The sequence below is a fragment of the Anser brachyrhynchus genome, assembly GCF_964034855.1.
Source record: "Anser brachyrhynchus genome assembly, chromosome: 4".
In the NCBI taxonomy this organism is placed as follows: domain Eukaryota; kingdom Metazoa; phylum Chordata; class Aves; order Anseriformes; family Anatidae; genus Anser; species Anser brachyrhynchus.
In genome coordinates this window covers 24,963,084-24,982,785 of record NC_137698.1, presented here as the reverse complement: position 1 = coordinate 24,982,785, position 19,702 = coordinate 24,963,084, and the positions used below count along the sequence as shown (strand labels likewise).

The following is a 19,702-nucleotide window of genomic DNA, read 5'->3' as shown; positions in this document are numbered from 1 at the left end:
AGACTTAGTGTGTAAGGTGTTCTCCCCTTCTTGCACGAAAGAGAATTCTGAGTGTAATAAACATTTTTTTAAATTTTCTCAGGAAGCAGATGCTTGGGGGAATCCTATCAATGTGTAAAAATATTGGGGGAGGGCAGAGGAAGGCTAGTAAAGAAGGTGGTCTCAGACTCTTCTCAGTGGTGCACAGTGGCAGGACAAGAAGCAATAGGCACAAACTGGAATTCCAGGATATTCCATTTAAGAATCAGAACAAAAAAAAAAAAAACAGGGTCTGTGTCAAGTGGCCTGTACACCCATAGGTAGTTGGATTTGTTTTATTTTTTGCACTTCTCCATATAATACTTTGAAAATTATTTAAAATATTCATACATAACAGAAAAATACATGCAAAGGTCAATACTTTGTATCAAAAAATACAACAAACAACTTAGTAAACATAGAATATTATAGAGAAATTGAGAATATATAGTACTGAGGAAGGTATAGACTACACTTACATTTTGTGAATCTTCATCTGTCATTGCCTTTGTTTTTGAGATATTTTTCCAGCTATAACAAGACTAATAACCAAATTTTTTTTATATATATAACATGCTGTTCTCTGGTAGGATCATTATAACAGAATGTATTTTTGAATGTGTTTTTCATTTAATATGCCTGTGTAAACATTCCTGTTCCAGCATAAAGAGGAATCACTGGGAGTTTTGCCAGTCTACGTCTGAACAAGGTGTAAAGAAAGACTCTCATCCTCTGGATGCAATCAGTGGCGGAAGTTAAAGGAGATATGATAGCTCCTTCACAAATGACTTAACCCAACATTTCTTAACAGAAGAACCAGCACATATTGCTTTTTTGTTTTGATTTTAAACTAAGGGACTAGGGCAAGCAAGGCCTTCCAGCATCTCCAGGAGGATATAAGGGTGTACATATTTCAGTAAGGAAGTTTATCAAGTAGAAATGTTGTCAGGCTATATGATTATTTGGGACACTGTAAGTTTTCTGGCAAGCAAAACAATGAGATGTACTTCTGTGTAAGTAAATGAATGTGCTTATAAAACTTTAACAATTAACTTGTTGACACCAGAGTAAATGCAATAAACGTATGCATGTGTCAGCTAAGATTTAGTTGACATCCTTTTTCAAACATACTTGTAGACCAGGGATTTTTTCCTTATCCTGTTATCATTGAAAGATAGATCAAAGGAAAGTCCTAAAGTCCTTCCTTAGAAACACTTCAGTTAGAACTTTGAAACTCTTCAGTAAAATACAAGAGGACACACTGTACACACTGTAACTGGATGAAGTAACCCAAGATGAAGGAAAAAATAACTAAACATCTTGTTGACAGAGCCTTTGGGCTGCAAGCTGCAAGGTTAAAATAACTCTCTGTAGTTCTCTACGCTAATAAGAAATAAGAGTCACCCAATTACCTACACTGCAAAATGCTATAGAGTTAGTGCACTGAACTGTTCTTATCATCCATCTCCTGATTGGTTAAGCTCTCATGCCCACTCTTTGGTATGGATATCTTTCTTATCCTGCTTATATAATATACCTTAATTGGTATTAGCTTCTATTGTGCTATATGTAATCCAGGTAAAGAACTCCATTCATGATCTCCTTCCAGAATATGTTATAGACAAGAAAAACCTTGCTTCACTAGACTTTCTTTTAAATCATCAAATCTTATTTGAAAACACACAGCTGATTGGATGACAATGCAATATAATAGCACTACTACTAATAAACCTAGAATAAAATTACATTTTAAATGAGTAAAGAAATTAACAATTGTGAAAATCATTGCAATATTTAAAATTTTTGATATTGTATAATGAAAGCTTAGGACTTGATAGAATCGCACAAGTAACCACGATATTTATCATCCAAACTATTAAATCCTTTGATGTCATGGAATTTGTTAAAAAATAAATATATATATATATGTTAAAAAAAATCTTGAACAATTATAGCTCCTTTGCTCTCACTTTATGAATGGAAAAGCATACACAGAGTCAAGCAAAATTCAAGTGAAATCTACCAGTACAAAAGTATCATCGGAAATATTCTGTTCAATTTTGTTCAATCTATAAACAAATTTTATTTAAGAAAAAAAAAAACAATAAAAAACAATCAAGCATTGCTTGTTGTTTCAACAATCACCTACAAAATTTTAAAAAATGTGTACAAAAGGCATTGGTTCATATGCCTTTACCATAGTGGTTGTTAGAACTCAGCCTTGACTTAAATTTGGCAAAATAAGATGAAGCAAGAAGATATGAGTACTTTTTAAATTTCTAGGCTGTTTACTCATCACACACAAGATGTGCAATAACCACTGACAATAGTGTTTTTCAAAAATATATGCACAGATTTTGTCTGGCTTATTTGGGCTTTGCTGTAATTGAAGGAAATCCGGGTAAACTACGTGTGTGGTATCGAGCAAATTCTGATGGGATCCTTGTTCACGGCTTTTAGTTTGGAACTTTTGAACTGTAGAGAAGACTCAGAGTTTCACAGATGCCTTCTAATGATATTGGTTATGCTTTTAATGCAAGTAGTAAAAAAAGTTACAGTATCACCTAACACCCAGTCTTTCATCAGTAATCAGCCTCTACTCTCTTTCCCTTTTTTGTTTTGTTTCAAGTGAAGGCAGTGGAACAGAGCTAAACAAACCTGGTACAGAAGCCATCATCCCTTGGGCTCTGCAGTATCAGATTTTTTTTTCCCCATAAATTGGCTATCGACACTCTCTGAAACTCACAATTAAATATTTTAATGATCTGAAAATAAGCAGTATTTTTATTGCAAATTTGAAATGAATACATCCTAATTCTCAAAGGTATTTCAGTCTGTTCTAAATTTAAGCCTCAAAAGAGCCTTGTTAGTGAGGAAATCCCATTAATTTCAATACTCACGCTTTAGATTCACAAATCTATTATTCAGTTTGATAGAACTATGCAGGATTGAGACTTGGGATATTGTAATAACCTGCTATCACAAGACTAAGAAGAAAAAATTATTGATAGGTTGCTAATTAGTTGAATAAGTCTATTCAAAATATACTGAGGTGTCAAAACCCTGTCAAATAAACAGACTGTCATAAGAATGAGACTTCAGGCAGGAATCAAGTGAATACATACAGTTTATTTTATAATCAGAGAAAATAACAAACCAATACAATATTTATTGAAAGTAACAAACAAACATTGCTTGATATCTCTGTTCATCAAATTCCCAAACTTAAAAAATCCTTCCTCAAATACTTCCCCTTTCCCTGCTTTGAGGGCTGTTAAAAACCAATGTGTCTGATGCTACTTGTTGCTATGGATGAAAGAGCAAATATTTTTGCACACTGCAGATGGTGTTTTGCTGTTTTCACAGGCAGGTCACCGAATACATTCTGTTCATGTTTTCAGATGCACAACAGTTGCCAGATGTTATATTGAACTCTAAAACTTTTTAAACATCTCCTTGTAAACACAGAAATTAGAGAGAACTAATAACAGCAGCTTTGACATCATAGAAAACATAACACAAGACGTGCCTTAAACAGGTTAAGAAATACAGGTATCACAAAACATGATAGTATTTAAAAGCAGCATAGACTGAATACTTGAAAAGTATTTTATATGACATAGTAAGACAATAAGTCTTGGAAGCAACTTAAGGTTCAAATTTTACTTACCTTCTAATTGATTTGGGTTTGATAGCAACAGTGCAGTTGGCCACTGATTTCAAAAGAAAAATGGAAAGACATAATTGATATTGGTTCACTTAAAATGTATCAAAGGAAAAAAACCACCAGACTTAAAATTTTTACTCCTTTATCTCTAAAAGCTTGAGGTGAGAAATCTTTCTTATCAGTTTTTTTCATTGTTTTACATATTTGCAACAGTAATACATAAACTTCCTGTGCAAAACATTCTAACTAACTCCCTTGCAAAAAGATGCCTACTGACCCATCACTGATCTGCAAATACATGTAACAGGTTCAAGCTGTTAGCTAACAAAATGGACAATAAGTAAATAGGTAGGCATATAGCTCAATACATTTAATTTGAATTTCTTAGAATGTGATTTTTTTAAGAAAATGTTCAGTTCCTTTCTATAGCAATTTAGAAATATAATAACAATTTGAATATTGTTATATTCTCATGGAAAATGTGAAAAAAAATCAAATTCCTTTTTTTTTATTGTAAATGGAATGGAGAAATCTACACATTCCACTTGTTGTAGTTATGCACTGGCAAATTTTAAGAAGTGAGCCATTAATCAGTATCATCAGCTAGTCATATGTCACACTGCACATACAGTCAGAGCATCTGAACTTAGATGCCACACCTTTAAATCATGAGAAATGGAAATATACAGAGGGTTTGTAGGAAAAAAAACAGTTTAAAATGGGCAGAAAATGAAAGCTTTTGTGGATAACTTCAAAATTTAGTAATTTAATGTAATTGTATATACTAAGAGAAATTCATGTCTGTTTCTCATTCATTCCATTGCTTTTAGGTTGAACAAATCTTTTATACATCTTTCTCTTTTTTTTTTTTTTTTTTGAAATCTAATAGTTTCACCACTGAAAAGGCAAATAAGGATTCCAAAAATCTAAGCAATAAATTCCATTATGACAATGTCATAAAGTATAATCTATAAGTTTTTATGTGCTCCTTAGGTCACTGGCATGAGAATACACAGATGTTAGTTTAAGGTTTGCTAACATTAAAATATCTAACACCACAAAGAACTTGAAACTACAGCAGAGAACTACGACTATAAGGTAGTTGCACAGAATAGAGTGCAATAGATGCTAACACATATACTTAGATTATCAGCAGCAGACAACAGCAACACAAATATTTTATATAAAAAATTAATTTCATTTGTGAAATTACTGTTGTCCCTTAATCCCCAGTTGAGACAAATTAGTTCAATATAAGACTATAAAACAAAACAAAGAAAAAGAAAACCCCAGCAAATCACAAACACAAGAAAGAGATTAAGCACACGAGTAAACAGAGAATATAATATTGAGAAAACCAACTTATGATTTTGCATACTTTCATATTTAAGTTTCATATTTCATTAAATTATAACATTATTTAATAACTAAATATATTTCTGCTTTTCTCAATGTAATTTCCTTCTCCAAAAAGAAAGAATTCACAATTGGACACTTCTATTAGCTTATTAGCTAAACTACTCAGTTTAATAATTTACGTTTCAGATTACCCTGATTTCATTAAACAAACAAATTTAAGATGCTGTTCAGGGTAGTGCACTTTGTAAATGTGGAAAATAAGGAGCCTGACATTTTTCTAGTGTTAGGACAAAAAGAAGTTTTGATTCGTATGAAATGAACCATTAAATAAATTGCACTAAAATGAATAATGGAAAAAAAAAAAAACAATTGGAGCTTTCAAAAAAACTTTCTGGAATAGCCCAGATTCCAGTTACCATTAATTTTTTATATGCTAACATTAAATCACATATTTTAAAGCCCAGTGGCACAACAACGCTGATAACGTTTTCCATAAAAACGTGTATTTCCTTCTGTAATGCTGCAACATACTCTCTCAATTCCTTATATCATCACAAGTGCATCTTAGGGTCATCTAAAAATAGGACTCTTACTAGAAGTTCTTATCTTTGTGGATAGTGTGAGTCATACATGATTACCTAAAGCAAGAATTTGAAATGTTTTAGTACTTTCCAAAGTACTAAGAAACCTAGAATTGAAATGTCCTCAAATACCTTTGTGTCATACATTAAGTAGAGCAGCAGATTTTCAGATTTAAGGGGCTGCTTTAAAATCTTTGTACACTGTTCTATTAGATTCAGCTTTGGTAAATTAAGACCAAGGACAAACATTGGAAATTCTAGCAAGTTTGACAACAGCATTGAGCAGTCTCTGGAGAACAGTGTAAAGGAAACAGATGTTCAGCATAGAATTCTATTTCTTTTTCTATTTTATGTATCAAGTTTTTTTAGTATCGATATCAGAGTAATGCAAAACAATGAATACTAAACTTTACAAATTTGTCTCAGAGACAAAGGTGAGAAGAAAGGCTTTTCTTTTGCCACATCTCTAATTTTTATAGTTCTGTATCTTGAAAACACCCAAGGCACCTGACAGCTTATGGCTCTACAAAGCAATATGGAACAGAGAAAATAGAATTGTTTCAAAAAAACTACCTTTGCATGCTGTCAATGTGAGGCTGACAAAAGAAAATGGAATCAACAGGAAAATGGGCAGCACTAGGAAGGAGGGGCAAGCAAGGAAAGAATTTAAGGAAGGGACAAAAATTCCAGACCTTCTTCGTGCCCTCCTTTCCAGCACAGATTTTTAGATTTTCTTTTCTTCATCTACAGCTGTGTTATGAGGTCTGACTTGTAGATGGTTTCCAAGTCAGAAGTACAGACAAGATTGCTAACTAAGGAAGAATTTAAATGAAAAAAGGCCAGGCAGAAAGATTAAGAAATGTTTTGGTCATATTCATATTTAGCTGCATGACTTAATAAACACAAAGAGATACAGAAGAGTAAGGTAACAACTGAAGCATGAGGATTTATCAACAAGAATAAAGGAAAATCTTATAGGTAGGAACAACCAAATCAATTAACTATATCAGGCAAGTATACATATATATTTTTTTTAATATGATGATTTATATTTTCATATTGAAATAAAACCCTTATAATTGCAATAGAAAAATGCATATACATTAAATGCCTGAGTCTGTAAACGTTGGGTTTTATTGTGGTTTCAGCCAGCAGGCAGCTAACACCAGAACTGGATGCTTCCTAAGTAGAAGAACTGAGGAAAGTGCACCAAGTTTGGCTCCTTCCCTATGCAACTCTTCATAAAATTCCATCGGAAAGTCCCAGCCAGTTTTATATCCTCATTTTACAGACACTTAGCATGCAATGTAACAATATATAATAACCTTATGGGTACAACGTGAGGCCTAGTAGAGACACAAAGTTGTGTTTTAGTTCACGTGGATGTGGCCACTCTGCTGTAGAAAGGGTTTGCCTTTAGCAGTGTGGACATGAGCCAAGCCAAACTACATGGCCTCAGGACCAAAGATTGCACCATGGCGCTCTTATTCATCAAAATATGCACACATATAATTTGGAAAGTCAACATTTATGGTAGTCTAGGGATCAGGCAAAAATAAAACAGTAACTGACCAAACAATATTTCATGTCTAGTGGTTTTGTCATCTATAAACACACCAGTCATATACACATATATATAAATACTTTTGTCAAAAGAAGGAGTATAATAGGGAATTCTATATGTGTGGGAAAATATCTATATGTGTGGGAATTTTATATCTTGTGAGAATATCTTCATGACAAATGTTAGTACTTCATGAGAGTAAACCTTTGGGAGTAATCAATAACAAACAGTCTGGAAGTACAAGTTTACATAGCATTTCTTTATATCACTGAAAAATTAATCACAGTTTAAAGAGGATTTTTTTCATCTTTCTTAAGAATTAATACAAGTGACTGACTTCTACTTACAGTGGTGTTACTGTGACCCGCCACACACAAATTAGCCACTGCACTAACAAGAAGTGTTTTACAAAGAATGGCATAGGAGTCATGAAAATGCTTAGGAACTCAATAGCTTGTAAAAATATAGTTTATATAACCATTTCTCAGAATGGCATAAGAAAAAGAAGAGACAAGTTGTTGTTTTGATAATTTAATTACAGGTAGAATCTTTAAATTAGAATAATGACTACTTAAACTAAATGTTTCAGTTAGTGAAAAAAACAGCAATTAGCACAGATAACACAAGTAAATGTAACACGACCTATCATAAAATAACCCATTAAAAATAAATAAATAAATAAATTGACCTTTTCTTCAGCAATGAATAATATTATAAGCCACCGTTCTTCTGTACCTATTCCTGAAATCATGCATCCTAATCTACAAAATGAAGTATGAAGAGTAGAACAGATTAGGCAGCCTTTTTTCTCTACACAGAAATTTCGCAACAAAGCAAAGCTTTCCAAATCTTTTGGTCTAAACATTCAGTTTTAGAACTAGTAACTCTATCTATATAAAGTAAATACAAAAGCCTTATGACATGTTAGATTTGTTTAATGTTGTTACTTTTTTCCAAAGGCTGAGTTTCTTCTTTGACATTGTTTCTTAGAGCTTCTCATGCTCTGGTGTACAACTCTCTTTCCTCAGAGGAGATCAAAAAGAAAGCTGACAAAATCTGACATGACCTTCTCTCTCCCTTCAGCCACTTCTTTTTCTTCTCAGCCCCTCCAGAACTCTGCTTCTCTACCACAGGCAGAAGCACTCCTCCACATCCTCCTGTGGGCTTCTCACAAAAGACCCATATCTTCTCTTCTGTTCTCTCTCTTTTTTCTTTAACTTCCACTTTTATCTCTTTTTTGCTCAGAATGTGATCATGCTTTCATTTTGCACATTACAAAACAACGTAACTAAACGCTCCTGATCCTATTTGCCAGCTATGTCCCAACTTCTTTTCCTCGTGCCACCTCTAAAATTTACCAGCTTCCTGGCTTTGCTATTTAGATTTCTTAAATTTCCAGACTTGCTTCCGTTGAGCTTCAGTCCCCTTCTCTGTGCTTAAACTACTCTAGTCTAGCTACTTACCCCAGACCTGCCAAGCTACTTTGAGTTCTATTAGTCAAGGTCTTTAAGTTGGCTTGTATTTTCCTTTTACTCTTGAGTGTAAGCATGACATTTCTTCCAGTCCCATTCATGACCACAAGCTAGCCATCACCTCTGTGGCAGGAGCCCAGCAATCTGTGTGCCCAGTTCTAAACTGAAATCTTACTCTCTGCCTCCAAGATCTCCTCACAGAGGTCACTTCATCAACTAAAGGTGAATATGACTGAACAGTTTGCTTGCAAACCCTGCAATGATTCCTAATGCTTTCTCAGTCGCTGTTTGTAACATCACTCTCCTGATCTTCAGGCTATCCTTTCAGCACCAACTTTTGACTGACACCTTTCTGCACAATACCACGAGCATATGTCTCTCCCTGTCCACCTATCTAACCTACACTCCTCGCAGGCTCATACTTCGAAAGCTGAAATTTTTATTGCTCCTAATCCTTTGCACATAGAATTTCTTTCTTTCTCCACAACAGTGCAAATGAGTTTTATCCCATTATTACTTGTGTTTAAGCAGAAGATTGCATTATTTTCTTACTATAAACCATAATGCAACAGTGGGATTTGCTGTGGGATCTGTCACACTATATGGGGCATGTCTGACAAATAAAGTTTCATGACTGGGTGCTGTCTGCAACATTATATCAGACCTTAGAAAACTCCACAGACTATTAAAGCTCAGCTGCATACAGGATCATTTAAAAAAAAAACATGCTTTAGAATTGAATGTCCCGCCAAGATACTTTTATTCTCCTTGGAATGGGTTATCTATAAAAATGTAAAAATATTTAATTATATTTTTCCTCACAGTTCTTTTGACATATGCTTCAAAACAACTAGTAACATTTGTCTTTCTGTTCCAGGGGGGACATACTACAATTGCCAACACCTAAAAAGAGAAGTAGACAAGCATTTTACTTTTTTTTTTTTTTTTTTCTACCAGGAGTGAAAACTGAAAAATCCTGTTCATTCCAGGAATTTAATAATCTTTATGTTAAATTCAGAAGGAAACTTACTCTTCATTTCTGACTTCACCATGGGTAATAGAGTCCTGAGTTTTCATCACCAAAATGAAATCTGAAATATAGGGTATATATGGTATCAGACATAGATCTATTATTAAAAATTCCTTACATGAGTAAATGGTAAGTTATTACCATTGCTCCACTTGTTAAATTAGATCAGAATTTATTCAGAACAAGGAGAATACACATTACCATCACAAACTTTTGAATATTCATCACAAAGGATGAGTAATTGAAGTCAGAAATAAATAAAAGTCCTTCACATTACTGGTGGACACCAGCCAGACAGTTCAGCCTGCTTTTCACTGAGCACCTGTATTCTATTACATTGTCAGTGAAAGTCTTGATGTGCTTTGTATTTTCAGGAATTCTGTCTGTATTTTCAGGACTTCTACATAAATGTGTTTTGTTACCAATGGGGAGCATTTTCTGAAACATCACTGTAATGTTCAAGAATTCCTAACTGAGCCAAGACAATTTGCATTCCTTAATTGCATATGTACTTTTCTACTTCAAGCACTTAGCAAAATGGTGTAAATTGCTTTTACACCATACCAAAATAAATAAATAAATAAATAAATAAATCATTTTTTGTCCTAATCAAAGCTTCTGTACTCATACAATGGTTTTCAGTGCTTTAACTAATTTCCTCTAAAGGTAAAACACTTTTCATTTTAAATTATTGGAGAGGAAATTTAAAAATTTATGAAAAAATATGTAAGAGCCTGAAGTCTCATACAATATGTATGATATAGCACCATATCTATTCTACCTACTTGTTGTATTTGCCTAAATTGCCCACAGTGATTTGTTTGGCAGAATATACCTCCTTATTTTTCCATAAAAGTATTTTTTATGTCTTATAAAATATAATTTATTGTTTAAACTGTACAAGGAAAAAGAAAATGTAACATTTCAGACTATATTCTCCTTTCCTTATTAAAAGAGGATAACTGCTAGTGGGAATTTAATACAACATTTTTATAAAACCAGTGAGGACATCTTAAAATGGAAAAATACCTGTGAAACAAAATAGCTTTAACAGTGATAATTTTTGCATTCAACTGAAGTTCTGCATCAAGCTATGTGAACCTGGAATGAAAGTGTTAATCCTATTTAGTGATGAGGTTATTTCAGGTAGTTTTAAATGTATACTTGACTTTTGAAGAAAGTAAAAAACTTTCCAGTTAAATATCAGTATCAAAACTATTCAATAGGATGAAAGAGAAAAAAAAAAATACCCTTCCCCCTTGGACAGAGCAGAATTTTTCCTTTCATGTTAATTTAGTATTTTCTGTCTCATGTATGCTAATGATTTTGTTCAGTATTTATCAGACTGGCAACAATATAAATAGTACTTGAGAAGATCCTAAAAACAGTCAAAGGAAAATAAACTTTTTTGTAACACTTTATCTTTTCATTAAAGAAAAAAGAATCTACTTTCCAAATATTGAAGTAATTATCAGTTCAGTTTATGATAAACTTATCCATTTTCAGCTATTATATGACAGTTAAATAAATGTAGTGAATGAGCCTTTGAAATAGACAGCATTACCTATAATTGTAAAGTGATACAATTAATTTCCTGAATATTATAGATAAACTACAGAATGAGAGTCAAAATTTGATATCCTATTAACAGAATCACTGTTTCTCAAAGAATCAGAAGAGATTAATGTTTTTGCATTCAAGGAACAGTGACAGAATCAACACATTGCATTTCCTCTAGGATAATGCTACACTATATATTTTCTTGGTAAGATTTTTGTGTATTTAGTTTTCCCTTTATGAGATTTACTGCTTAGAATTTGGCTTGACAGCATTGCTGCAATTTTGCCCCAACCTTAGCAGTTCAAACTAAGATCAAATAAAGGGTGCAGCTGCAGATGGGGAGATCTGCCAGCAGAGGAGTAATCCCTGTGCCACAAACTGGAGCAATCCATTCCCTTGAACCTTCCTATGGTTCCTAAACTGGAATTATGGTTTGTTTCTTGGAACAGTTGAGTCTTCCTAAGCACAGCTCATTTCTGCAGATAACTCCCCAAACTGTCATATAACGAGACCCCAATTGCTTAAATTCTTTATGAGCACTTGGTCCCTCTTCTGGGTTTTCTGAAATTTAAACCAGCTAAAATCAGGGGGACTTTTTTACAGCTTCATTTTCCTTTGACCTGTGTCTTGGTGAACTTACAATATTTCTCTGTTCCCTCAAAATTAAATCCATTAGTGATCTTGGGAGAATATATCTCATTTTTCTAATACCATTCTAATATGCTAAGCACTGATGTAGGACATACATACGAAATCCTAGTATAACCATAACCATCAAAGTTATCATCAGTCATATTTCAGAACATGTGAAAGAATATTTTAGAAGAACACTAGTCAACTTCGATTCTGACAGGACAAGAGGCAATGAGTCTGGAGCACAAGAGATTCTATCTAAACACCAGGAAGCACATCTTTACTGCACAGGTGACTGAGCTCTGGCACAAGTTGCCTAGAGAGTCTGCAGAGTCTCTTTCCTTGAAGATCTTCAAAAGCCACCTGGACATAGTCCTGGGCAACCTGCTGTAAGTGGCCCTGCTAGAGCAGGGGTGTGGGCTAGATGACTTCAAGAGGTCCTTTCCAGCCTCAAACATGCAGTGATTCGGTGGCTGCTGGTAATACGTATGCCTAAGAATGGAAAAATTTGCAATGAATACCGACAGCATCATTTCAAGAATAAATCTCTATAGCAATGTTTTATTCAAGAAATAAAATTGTATAAAAATAGAAAATATTTATTTCTGAACCAGCCTACAAAAGAAACAGAATGTAAGCAACAAGTAACTTGCAATGAAGGTGAAATTTTAGAATCTTTGGTCTTTTAGATTGTCTGAAGATGAAAAAGCACATATATTTCCCCAGAAAACTGTTGAAATCTTAAATGAGGTGCAAATAATTTTAGCTTGTAATTTTTTCCTGTGATTTTTTCCACCTTTAAGACTTCAGTGAATTTGTAAAAAAGCTCGTGTCTCTTTGATTTTGAAATGTCACTGAGCCATATGATCTTGCCTTTTTCACTCTGACAAAAGTAAACTGAGTTTTGTTAGCAAGTAAGTCTTCAAGAGGGCTTCTTGTCATAACAGATTTAGTGATTTTTTTTTAATTATTATTATTATATTTATATCAATAAATATACAGTGTGCACATGCATAGGTAGTCATTGACCTGGACCATAAAGCCTTTGATTTAATATTCAGTACTGTGGTTAAGCACATGGTTAACTTACTAAACAGAAGTAGTTAAAAAATATGTGGTTGTAATTTAGTGTTAAAAAAAAAAAAAACAAAACAAAACACTAGGAGTACTGAATAGGAATCCATAACTTAAAAAAAGAGCTATCCCAGAATGTGTTAGCGTTACATTCTTCAAATAAAGATCATAGGCATGATCACACAAACAAGGCCATGATGTTTTCAATGCCTTTTTTATGTGTCCTTAAATCTCTGTAACAGAGAAATTAAAGAGGCTATAGGAAGGGATAGACCTGCAGGAATAAACAAGATCTCTGTATTCATCAGAACACAGGATGACTGAGCTTTCTGAGACTGATGCACACAAAAGAAACATAAATATTATTAAATTATCTGCCACAACTGAAGTCAAGCAAATTATAGTCACTTTTAAACATCAGTTACTCTTTAAGTCTAGTTAGACTTCAACAGATTTCCAGGAAGACATCATAATTAATTAATCCTAATGAACAGCATTTCAATTAGTTAGAGTGCAATTTTTACTGAAAATTCACGTCCTGGATGTCCAAGAACGTCAAAATATTCTGAATTATCATCAAGCATCTTTAGGCAATAATTAAATTCAAAGGGTAATTTTAGTGATACTGGCAGACTTCCAAACAAAAGAGTCTTCGTTAACATTTGTTGTTCTGGAAACAAACAAACAAATTACACTTTTCTGCCTGTTTTCTTTTATCTGGAAATAAAGGGACACAGGCAGCATCTAACATCTATTTAGACTGCTCTCCAGTCTTGATGTCTTGATCACATTACAAACAAGTGAGAATAAAAAAGGTAAATATCTTTGAATCCGTCAAAAAAAAAAAATAGGCTGACAGACTTATGCTATCCAAAAGACATATTACACTCCTGTTAGAGAAACACTTCCATATTTTTCCATCTTCTACCTAAAGTACATTAGTTTTAATCCTACAACCTTGAAAAGTTCTTCAGAACGCTTTCTAACTTAAGTACAGAATCTGCTTGTATGTCCTTAAACATGACGGTTGAGCTCACAACAGATACATGTCAGCTGAACAACAGGAGAAAAAATCATGGATGGCCAGCAGGTTTTGAAATGTCTTTCTATATGCATATATTTCCTTTTCTCCTCCTGAGTGATTTCTGTCTCACTGCTTTTCCCATCCCACTTACAGCTTATAGCCAAATGTCCTGTAAATCACTGATTTTCATAATTAACTCTTGAGGTAGATTAGGTTCAGTATGGTTGATCATTTCAACTAGAAAAAATTTTCCTCTGGTAAAGAGCCAAGAAGTTGCAGATGACAGAACTAGCTAACTGCTATACCTAAACTGCAACACTTTCATAATCTCATTAAAAACCAAGATGCTGATCATTGTAATCTTACTCTTTCCTAGCACAAGATTTCACACTGCAATAAAAAAGAAAGCTGTAGAGATTTAAAGCAATATCTCTTCAGAAAATTTTAGCAGCTTTTTGTATTGTAAACAGATTTTTCTCACTACAATTTACAGCTTACTTCTGTTAAATGTGCTAACCTATTTTGAAAATGAAGTCTGTAATAGAAATATATATATATTAAAGAAAAAAATAAGTATTCTTTACTTGTTTCATCCCAGTCCTCTTTCTACATTAGAACATTATCATTGAACAGTGTTTTTTTAGAAAAAAATATACTTCAATAGCATTATGACCTTCCAACAGTGGCTGAAAATTACTTCGATGGCTGCAAAGGTCAATCTTGACTATTGGCAAAAATAGTAAACCAGGGGATGGTAGTGTACAGAAGAACTCCAAGAAATTCTTTGTAATTTGTATGTTTTCTACTAAATAACATATATCAGCAGGCTGAAAACTCGACACAGAGTGCGGAGCTCTTTGCCTCTTAATTACAGTGAAATTTACCAGTGTATAAGTATCTGGGCTCAAATCTGGCATTTCTGTCCTCCTTTAAAAATGGTTTTCTATGGCAGTCAGTGTTTTTTACAGCTCTCAAGCCAAATTTGGTACTGGATTCTCAAAGCATAAAACCACACTCTAATATCTGAATTCTTTCTTTGAGAAGTCAGTATATATATAGGATGCTCTTGAAGCAAACAACCCATTTTCCATATATAAAACTATGTTAATCTTGTATATGGCTTCAGCTGTCATAAAAAATATTCAGCAAGGTGAGTCTTCTAGGCAATCTCGCTATACAGTAAGTACTACCACTTCACCACATAAAATCTATTTGGTTCATAATAAAGAAAAAAAAAAGGCTCTGGTCAGAATGTGGTAAATGTGTAAACTGTCAAAATATCCTGTGCTAACATTTTGATGAAATATATTCCAGGGCAGGGGATGGCCGGGAGTGGGGACAAAAAACACAACCTATGCTGATAAGTATATGTTGTTCCATATCAAACTTTCCAAACAAAACTGAAGTTTGTGATGAATAAAGCTGCAGCACAGAAGCAAGTGCTACAAAAACTCTATTTTCATTTATTTTACTTGTGGTGACCCTAATCCAAATCTCTCTGAAATAGCTCAAAATACCTTTTCTAGGCCCCCAAGATGCATGATTCCTTATGACCTTAAAAAAGATATTATAAAGGAGGAGCTTTATTTCAATAAAAAAGAATTTAAGAGGGAGCAAATGCACCATCATATTGAGGAGTGTAAGGGACAATAGAGTAAGGAAAACAATAAAATAGGAGGAACATAGTAATACAGATAGGAAATGTAAACCCACAACTCAATAATTATCTTCTTGTTTTCTTGTAACCTGGAATATTCTTGAAGTGGGAGGAAATCAGTTTCTAATAGAATATTATATATCTTACTTTTTTAAAAAAAATAAATTGATAGTTAAATGTTCATTTTTCTTAAAAGTAAATACAAATATATCTCTGCTACTTACCTTTCAAAAGTTGGATGACATTTTTATTTGAGGTGATTTCAATTGTAAATTATGAAGTTTTATAGATTTGAAATGAAATTCCTTTACTAGTACTCCCCTTGTGCAAAATCTGTTATGATTTTCTGCGATCGGGTTGACAATAACACTTGCTAAAATGCAAAACTTGTTCAGATTTAATAAAAGTCCCAGCAAAGGACTTCTGAATAAAAAGACAAACTATGCACCAAAGTACTTCTGCCTTTTCCCAATGACTCATGTCAGAAGATAAATAACTCCACATTTTTAGTATTTGCAAGGATTACAGCATGGATTAAAGTCTGTGATATATATGTAACCAATCAAAAATGAGGAAATCTTTTCATCCCAGTAAGATTGCAAATTAAAAGATACAACTAATATGTACTTTATAACCATATTAAATGAGTGTAGCTTGATATTTTGTACTAACAGGCTTTATGCTATCTCTTGCTACAGCTCCACACCTAGCAATACATCACTATTCCCAATGAGGCATACTGACATTTGTTTTAACAAATAAATAAATAAATACTAACATTTGTTTTAACAAAACATAATGATTGATGGTATTAAGAGGAAGGGGCTGGCACTAAACAAGCTTTGGCATATTAAAGAAAGTAGGACTTAGAGCAGGTGTGAAAGTCCTCACTTGACAGGTGCTTATAGTGTAGATTAGTCTGCAGATGCTGCACCATATGCTTGGTCACAAGTAGTTACCTTTAAAATTGATACATAATCCACACAGTCAGAGTAATGTGTATGAGACCGTGGCAGTCAGAACTGTGATCAGCGTGCCTTGGTAAATAGAATGTAGTGTTTATTTAGCTTATTTTGGAAAGAATTGCAGAAAAAATTTCAAAAGTACAAACCATCCATGTGTATACAAGGAATTCCCACATACCGTAATCAGTAACAGAATTTTGTTCTGTTAAATCATGTTAGCTAGATTACAGATGCTCTAGGTCTGAAAGCTTCACATTTCTACTAAAGAGATGGCTGCAAAATGGATTCACTAGTTCCTTTCTTTATTACAGCATATGAATAGTAAGACTGAAAAATATAGATGGTATATAGAAAATATAAGAAGTAGAAAAGAGAGAAGAATATTTCAGTAAGAAGGAGGAAAACTAAAAAACTTAAGAGAAAAAAAGCATTCAGGGTTAATAAACGCCAAACATTTGTATAACTAATGTTATACAATAAGATTATTGTATATTGTATACAATCTCTGTATAGACTATAGCATTAGCTACATAGAATATGTAAAAGTTTTAGTTTACTAGTGGATTAATTTAAATAACAAACCAAGCTAATATAATCAGAAACTTTCATTAGAAGATTTAACCTCTTGGCTGCTGTGCCACTTATTTTAGTGCTCAACTTTTTGATTTGCGGTTTTGTAATGTCTTGACTTTCTCAGGATTATATTTTTGTTGTTACTGCAGTAAATGATATATTTTGAAGGAGAACCCTAAAATAGTTCATCTTTGCTGCCTGTTTCTCGTAAGCCTGCATTTATATTCAGAAATACTTACAGGTAGATTACAAGTAAAGTAGTAATGATAAGCTAAATTAATCAGCAGTATCATATAAAGTCATTAGCAGGGGTTTTATAAGTACAAATTTATCCTGCAATGTATTTTTAACAAGAATTCAGAAGTTTATATGTTACTTGGAATAAGAAAGGATATGTTTTAGTATATATTTGGCAATAGATTCATATTTTAATCTATGTTTTAAGTTCTAGGTGATAAAACAATGATATATGAACAAGCATTCTGTACTGCTTATTCAAATACTATTTATTTATATATTTATTTATTTACTGTGTTAAGATGATGTCCTGGTTCCAGTTAGGACAGAGTTAATTTTCCTCCTAGTTGCTGGTAGGGTGCTGGAGACGCCTCCAGAGGCTGTGAGATCGTGCTCCATCTCCAATTGCTTTGTCAATGCCTGCGTCCCTAGCAAGGGATCCCAGCCGCCTGGCTTCCCTGCCCTCTAATTCCACACAATTGGCTCCGGTGTCCCAGCACCGGAGCAGCCAGGTGACAAGCTGCTCACCTATACAGCGACCAAAATCCTTTCGCACATCTTGTATCTCATGCTGGTTCGGGTAGTTACTGTTGATTTTTCGACATCCTCATCCTCATCCTCATCCTCCTGCACATTTGATGGCCCAGCCTTGTCTTCTCTATACCCAGACCTAGCAGAAGACTGCGTTCTAAAAGACCTGAGTCTCAATACCATTTTTTCACCTTGTCTACAGGGACAACTTGCACTGCTACAGCTCACTTCTCTGACCCAGCCACAGGGTCTGCCACAGGGCTTGGAATACCCTCTGCGGGGTCAACTTGCACTGCTACAGCTCGCTTCTCTGACCCAGCCACAGGAATGGGAGCGGCCGCTGGAGCTGGAGCGGCTGCGGGAGCTGGAACTGGAGCGGCTGCAGGAGCTGGAACTGGAGCGGCTGCAGGAGCTGTCGCTAGGTTGATAGTAGCATCGATTGCAGCTCGATAGGCACAAGCTAGACCCCAGCACGCTACAGTGATTTGTGTCACTTTGGAACTGCCAGAGTCATGACACCTTTTTTTTCAAGCATTCTGCCAGCTTTTTAGGATTTTGCAGTTGTTCAGGGGTGGATGTCCAAAACACTGGAGGTGACCATTGCTCTAGAAACCTGCCCATATCCTCCCACACTCCCTGCCACTCGCAACTATCCTGCCTCAGGACAGATTTCCAGATGAGATTCCTAAGTAGTTGTTTAACCTTAAACAAAACCTGCAGTATATTCAGGAGACATAACAACTAGAACATGCTGGTCTGAGTATCCCAAGGATATTCAACATCTTGGAGAACCACCGTAACTAGCTTGGGGGATAAGAGGGTGGTGAAGGAGAAAGGGAGAGTGAACAGGTAGGGAAAAATGTATTCCCCTGTCCCCTCCACAGATTGGTTCCCTGATGAAAAAAGGCAAGAGGTGTAATTGCCAATAGTTTCCGAGATATGGTTTCCAAAGTATAGAGTCGACGTCAGTGCTGAGTACAAATACCAGGTTAAAGTCGTGACCAGATATTTCATCATTTCATAAGCCATTGTTACACCGCACAGTACCATAACAATCTTAAACCAGGGCCCGGAAAGGATAAACAGTGCAACAGGGAGCACATACAGAAAGTAACGCACCATAAAACTCAATTTGGAATACAGGTACAGCAGACTGGAGATTAAGGCAATCAACATCGTGACTAGCAACTATTAAACAGGTCCAATACTTATACCAATTTTAGTTTAACACACTCTGGTCAAATTTGTCGATATCTCAACCCTTCGAGCCCCACGTTGGGCGCCAAAAGGGCTGTTGTGGTTTAACCCGGCTGGCAGCTAAACACCACACAGCCGTTCGCTCACCCTCCCCCCTCCCTCTCTGGGATGGGGGAGAGAAACGGGAAAGTGAAGCCGGTGAGTTGAGATAAAGACAGCTTATTAAGACAGGAATATAATAATAACAATAATAATAATAATAGTGATAATGATAATAGTATTAATAATAATAATGTGTAAGAAAACAAGTGATGCACAATGCAATTGCTCACCACCCGCTGACCGATGCCCAGCCTATCCCCGAGTAGCCAGCCCCCCCACCCTGGCCAGCCACCCCTATATATTGTTTAGCATGACGTCAGATGGTATGGAATACCCCTTTGGCCAGTTTGGGTCAGCTGTCCTGGGTCTGTCCCCTCGCAGCTCCTGCTGCACCCCCAGCCTGCTCGCTGGCAGGACAGAGCGAGAAGCTGAGAAGTCCTTGGCCTGGTGTAAGCACT

General features: G+C 34.7%; 1 protein-coding gene and 1 long non-coding RNA gene across 8 annotated transcripts in view; one reads left to right on the top strand and one right to left on the bottom strand.

Moving 5' to 3' along the window:
* LOC308194489 (uncharacterized protein) overlaps positions 1-5,413 on the top strand; it is a 251,907-nt gene extending 246,494 nt beyond the window's left edge. For all 5 annotated transcript variants that reach the window (XR_013950567.1, XR_013950568.1, XR_013950572.1 and 2 more), the window contains one exon: positions 681-5,413. The gene's annotated coding sequence lies outside the window, so the exon portion shown is untranslated. The remainder of the gene's footprint in view (positions 1-680) is intronic.
* A 153-nt stretch (positions 5,414-5,566) lies between these two features.
* Positions 5,567-19,702, bottom strand: part of LOC308194494 — a 28,274-nt gene continuing 14,138 nt past the window's right edge. For all 3 annotated transcript variants that reach the window (XR_013950603.1, XR_013950604.1, XR_013950605.1), the window contains exon 3: positions 5,567-12,376. This is a non-coding gene — a long non-coding RNA (uncharacterized lncRNA). The remainder of the gene's footprint in view (positions 12,377-19,702) is intronic.